The sequence below is a fragment of the Gymnodraco acuticeps genome, unplaced genomic scaffold (genome assembly GCF_902827175.1).
Source record: "Gymnodraco acuticeps unplaced genomic scaffold, fGymAcu1.1, whole genome shotgun sequence".
Lineage (NCBI taxonomy): Eukaryota > Metazoa > Chordata > Actinopteri > Perciformes > Bathydraconidae > Gymnodraco > Gymnodraco acuticeps.
Genome location: NW_022992130.1, coordinates 516,011 through 522,468, shown reverse-complemented (window position 1 = coordinate 522,468; position 6,458 = coordinate 516,011). Strand labels below are relative to the sequence as shown.

The 6,458-nt window shown below is 51.7% G+C and overlaps 1 pseudogene; it reads right to left on the bottom strand.

Moving 5' to 3' along the window:
* Window positions 1–251: 251 nt before the first annotated feature.
* On the bottom strand, window positions 252–4,171 carry LOC117538188 (annotated as a pseudogene).
* Window positions 4,172–6,458: the final 2,287 nt, after the last annotated feature.

The window sequence follows — 6,458 nt, the reverse complement described above, 5'->3', positions numbered from 1 at the left end:
ATTCTCACACTCCGTCACATCTCCCGCTAGCTCTCCTAGCTTCCCGCGTCCCTCTTTCCAGGAACCTCCCTCTTCCAGCCCCAACCAACCAGACAACACTCTCCCACCCAAACCCACAGCTACAGGTCACAAGAACCGTCCATCAAAACAGTGGTACGTTCACTGACACTCTGTAAAATGCAAACAAACTCTGAACAACAAACACATCAAACATCAACATTATAACCAGTCCGTTACACTTTCCCCCCTCCTCAAAGTCCCTCGTCCTCGAGGGAATAAACAAAGTCTCTCAGGTGGTTAGGGGGTCTGCGATTTCTCTGCGGCCGTGCCTGGTCTGCGGCAGGGGGAGACAGGTCCACCGTGGGGCCCAGAGTAGGGCAAGAGAAAAAAAGTCCAGGCTGTGGGGAACCAGGCAAGGTCCCCGGGTCGTGAGAGGGGGGTTGGGAAGAAGAAAGAACAGTGTCCATAGCCCCCTGTGTTTCACCACCTGATCCTAGTGGTGTCGCTTTACCCCGATAGGGTGCCAACCTGTCCCGGTGAAGAGCAACTATTCTCCCTCTCCGCTGCAGTTGGACCCTGTAGACGACCTCACTCAGTCTCTCCAGAACCCTGCAGGGCCCTTCCCAGTTGCTGTCCAGCTTTGGGCATCTGCCCTTCTTCCTCTGTGGGTTATACACCCAGACCAACTCGCTTGCACTGAAATGCCGTCCTCTAGCATGCACGTCGTAGTTCCTCTTCTGCCTCGCCCCTGCACTCTGTAGCTGGCGCCTGGCAAAGTCGTGAGCAGACTGCAACCGTTCCTGGCATATTCTAACCCTGGGGGGTCCACAGGAGCGTCCGGGGGCAAGCCCATCATCATCTCGCCCGGCGTGCGCATCTCCCTTCCTAACATGAGGAGGGCAGGGGAGCAGGAAGTGGAATCTTGGGTCGCAGACCGGTACGCCATCAGCACGAGGGGGACATGGGCGTCCCAGTCTCTTTGGTGTTTTGCCGTCACTATGGCAAGCTGTTGAGCCAGTGTGCGGTTGAACCTTTCCACGAGGCCATCGCTCTGTGGGTGAAGGGGTGTGGTGCGGGTCTTATGGGATCCCAGTTTTTCGCACATAGCCTTAAACACTCGGGACTCAAAGTTCCGGCCCTGGTCTGTGTGTATGACTTCAGGCGCCCCGAACCTGCTAAACATTCCCTCCACCAAAGCGTCCACAATAGTCTCTGCCTCTTGATCTGGTAGGCTGTATGCCTCAGGCCACTTAGTGAAGTAGTCCATGGCTGTGAGGATGTAGCGGTTCCCTTTTTCTGTGCGGGGAAACGGCCCAAGAACGTCGATCCCGATCCTCTCCATTGTGCATGAGATCTGTCGGTAGGGCCCTTACGTGCAGTGCAGCTGTCGCAGCGGCGACAGTAATCTTCCACATCTCGTCTGTGTTGGCCCCAGTAGAATCTCTGTCGCAGGCGGCGGAGAGTCTTAGAGACCCCAAAGTGACCAGATCCTGGAGTTCCATGCACTGACCGAAGTACCGTCTCCCGCAGGGTCCTCGGCACCACCACCTGCCACCTTGTCTCTCCTGCAGCCGGTTCCTTCCACCCCCTCTGCAGCACTCCATCACACAGAGGCAGGGCTTCAAACATTGACCATAGCCCTTTAGTGGCACGAGAAAACTCAGAGACCTGTTCCCACCGGGGTTTGTGTTGTGCAGCCACCCAAGCGGTTACAGGCCTGATGTCGACATCCCCCTCCTGATTCTTCCTCCATTCTGCAGCATCTACAGCTAAAAGTCCATGATCAGTTGATGCCCCGACTGGTCCCACCGCTGCACATATCACCTCAGCCTGTAGACATTCCCTCTCCTGTGTCTCTCTCTTCACGCAGTAGCGGCAGTCATCACTGTAGCAGGGGCGGTCTGTGAATTATGGCGAAGTCATATGCTTGTAACTCTTCAATCCAGCGTGCCAGCTGGCCTTCTGGTTCTTTGAAGGACATGAGCCACTGTAAGGCAGAGTGATCAGTCCAGACTGTGAAGTGGAGGCCACCTAGGTAGTACTTGAAGTGCCGGATGGCGCTGACCACAGCAAGCAGTTCCCGTCTGGTGACACAGTAGCGGCGTTCAGCTTTGTTAAATGTTCTGCTATAGTAGGCCACTACTCTCTGTCCTTCTGGTGTCACCTGGGCCAGCACAGCTCCTGCTCCACTGTTGCTGGCATCGGTGTCGAGGATGAAGGGAAGGGTGGGGTCAGGGGGGAAGAGGATCGGTGCCTCCACTAGGGCTTCCTGTAGTAAAGCAAATGCTGCCTGACACTCCACTGTCCATGAAAACACCTCTCCTTTCTGTAACAGGCGGAACAGCGGTGCAGCTATGCAGGAGAACCCTTTCACAAACCTCCTGTAGTAGGAGGACAGGCCCAGGAAGCTCTTCAGGTCCTGCACAGAGCTGGGGGTGGGCCAGTCCTTCACAGCCTGTACCTTCTCTCCCATGGTGCCGACGCCGCCCTCCGTTAGCCTGTGACCGAGAAAAGTCACCTCACGCTTCACGAAACAGCACTTCTGGGGGTGCAATTTCAGTCCTGCTCCAGCCACTCTCACCAGCACACATTTGAGGGCACCGCGAGCTGATTCGAAGGATTTACCATGGACGAGGATGTCGTCCAGGTAAACAACACACTAATGGCGGGGGATGTCTGCTAGCACCTGGTCCATAAGCCTCTCAAACGTGGCAGGGGCCTTACAGAGGCCGAATGGGAGAACTTTAAACTGCCATAAACCCCTGTTGGTGATGAAGGCTGTTTTCTGTCTGGCCTCAGGGGCAAGGGGGACCTGCCAATATCCGCTGCGCAGGTCCAGGGAGGAGAACCAGGAAGACCCTGCCACTATATCGAGTGCCTCATCGATGCGAGGAAGGGGGTATAGGCAGGGGTGCACACAACCTTTTTGCCCTGGTTCTCAAAGGAGCACCTGGAGATGTTGCTTGGTGCGCATCCTTAAAATGAAATAAACCGGACCTTTTGAGGGGTACTTGACTTTATAAACGGGGGGGGGGGGGGGGGGGAGTTGCGCTAGTGAGCACGCTCATGGACTGTTCACCAGAGCCTCGCAGCAGGGTTACTGTGCGGAGTGCATTAAGCAGACCCTTCACACGATAGCGAGGGGGTAGAGCGAGGGATCGACAGATGCCGTCGTGCTCGCGGACGGATTAAAAAAAATCAAACCTAAACGGCTTACGAATTATACTTTGGCGGCCGTTAATATACCTGGGTGGCCCGCCCAGGTAAAGTCTATGTGTGGGAAACCCTGCTATCTTACCAGTTCATATGCAACTCGCAAATATCTCTCTCACTCTCAATGTTGGTGCGCAAATGCGCCTTTTTTCAAATGATCCGGTGCTCCTTTTTTCGCAGCGGGTGCGCATGCGCACCAGTTATGTGCAGCCCTGGGTATAGGTCCTTCTTGGTCACTTTATTGAGCGGTCTGAAGTCTACGCAGAACCGAAAGTCCTCCTTCTTTTTCTTGGGAACCATGACTACTGGAGTGGCCCAGGGGCTGTTGGAGGGTTCGATGAGTCCAGCCCGTTACATCTCCTCCAGTGCTTTATCTGCTGCAGCTTGTCTGGCCAGAGGGAGGCGTTGTGGTCTCATTCTAATGGGCTGAGCATCTCCAGTGTGGTGTGGGTCACACGACAGCCTGTCTGGGGTGGCCGCCTACACATCTGAACGACCTGTCCATCTGGAAAAGTGAGTGTACCCCTCTTTGTATCAATGACTGAGTCTAATGTCCCAAGAACATCCAGCCCCAGGATGCAATCTTCCAGGTTTGCAACCCACACTGGGCAGCGAACAGACTTCTTTCCCACCCCCATTGTCACAATTGTCTGATCGGAGATCGTTCCCCGGTAACTGTCTGTAATTTCACTATGGTGGGGCAAATAGTTGTTTTATTTCTCACCGTTTCAGGCTTCACCAGGGTTGCTGAAGAACTTGTGTCGACCAGCGCAAAACAGTCTGTTCCCGCAATAGTCACTGGGGCATACCAGCAGTCCTCGACCCAGGTTCGGCCCAGCCTGATGATTCGCTCAGGCTGGCCGCCAGCCTCTTCTGTTGGTTGTAACACTTCTGCTTGGTTAATGCACTGCAACGTTTCCTCATTTGAAGAGGGACGGGACACATCAGGGGTCCGCATTGTCCCGGTTATGCAGACCCGGCCCCGTTTCCCTGGTTAGCTGTGCTGCGAGGGCAATCTCGAACCAGATGGCCAGGCTGTCCACACCCCCAGCAGATCCTCTGACGGGGTCTCGGAGACTGCTCCTCTCTCAGCGTGGTGGCACGCACAAGCTGTGTCAATTTTTCCACCCAGGCCGGCTCTGCTGTATTCAGATCAATACCACATGCAGCGCTCACCTTCGGTGTGTGGTCATCCGCACTCCATGAAGCAGTACATAGCATCTCTCTCTCTGTGGCTAGCTCCAAAGCCTCCTGTAGAGACTTGGGGTGGGCGAGCAAAGTCTGTGTACGCAGGTCGGCTGGTAGTAGGCCCTGGAGGAAGTAGTCCCGGGCTAAGTCACTCTGGATAACAGGAGGCATGTGAGCATAGGTGCGGTGAACCAGCCCCTCAATGTCATTGGCGAGCTCCCTCAGCGGCTCCCCAGGCCGACGCTTGCGGCTACACAGTTCAGAGCGGAGCAGGCTAGCTGAAGAGCATAATCCAAAGCGCCTCTTTAAAGCTCCCACCAATGCATCATAGTCACTCCTATCATCAGGGTTAAGTAGCAGCAGGCTGGTTAAAGCATCCCCAGTAAGGCACATTGCAAGCTGGAGGGCCTTTTCTTCAGCAGACCACCTGCCAGCCTTGGCTAGCAATTCAAATTGTGCCTGGAATGCTTCCCAGTTAGCTTTGCCATCATACCTGGGGGTTTTCATAGATGAGGGGAGGGCTTCTCTGTGCTGCTCAGTGTGTTGACTCGCGCCTGCCCTCTTTGTCTCTGTTTTCCTGCGTGTGGCGTCCATAGACTGTATATATAAATGGACGTAGGGTCCGTGACGTCACCCATAGGATTCTGCAGAGTTGCAGAGAAGCCTAAAGTAGGCGGAGTCGGCCACTAACGGCTCGACAGTGACGTCAGAGTTCAACTCCCGCCTTCTCCAAATAAGGGCAAAGAGGCGGAGCCGAGGCGGGACCTGCTGCCACCGAGCTGGAAGTTCCAGAGCTAGCTGAAGCTACCAAGCTAAGCTAACATGCTCCCCATCTGCACACTGCCGTCGCATTTTACGTTTCTAAGGTAAGCGGAAATGAAACTATTCAGCAAAACTATAAATAATAATCTAAGTTATTGAGTTTTTAACATAATACTTCAGAATCTTAAAATCCCTTAACGTTTGTATGCAATTGTGCTAAATTCAACACTGGAATCAAGCAAATATTAATGTTTGCATGACATTAGTTATATTTTGATATCACTTAACTATACGTTTAATACATTTAAGTCAAGCTAAGGTACATGTGATGGTAGCTAGTTAGTGCTCTTACCTGTGAGGCTTCCTCCAAACAGCATAATAACTAGACTGTATCATTAAAACTAAGTACCAGTTCTAGATCCTTGACTTTAGACAAACAATTCAAAAGACAAAATGTATTTAAAGACCAATCTTTATTTGAATGTGCCTCTTAACCTGATATATTAGTTATACAGTAATAGTATTGACAATCTAAAAAAACTGAGCAACTCAACAGTCAACTTTATGTTTCTTATTGTCTAAAGCATTTATTATTTTCATTTCCCCCCTCTCATATTCAGTGTGGACGGATTGAGACAGCGTGGTGTCCAGAGAGCAGCAGAGACTTCAGTGAGAAACCTCCGTGTGATGGACGGATTGAGACAGCGTGGTGTCCAGAGAGCTGCTGAGACTTCAGGGAGAAACCTCCGTGTGATGGACGTCCTGTCTGTTGGTTTGGCCCGGAGAGGACTGAGGGTCTTTCCTCAGCGAGGAGGACCAGGCCTGATGGAGGAGCCCATGCTGGGCAAAGCTGATACCAACTGCACAGGCCTAGTCTGTCACTTTATTTGACTAAATGTGTTCACTTATACATTTAATAGGTTTACAACTTCTGTCCATATGTTCTTTTTATTTAAAACATTTGATTAACTTTTGGTTCACATTTCAATAAATTGTATTTGTATTTGCACTCCTTTTGTCCATTATTCTTACTGAAAATTACACATTCACATCTGACTGAAGATTGGCCCCATTTATTTGTGACGTTGCAAACTCTGCGGCACAAGTGATGTGAAGCTCATAAAGTGAGGCAAATAGAAATAATCAGCTGATGGAGTGTAGATGTGGAAAAAGGTGCATTCGATCAGCTGACTGTTTTTACAATAAAAGTAGTTTCTTAGTGTACTGGTCTTAAAATCTCATAACATCAGCTTTTAATGTTCCTCTTGGATGTTCTTCTTGACCCTCAGAGAAGG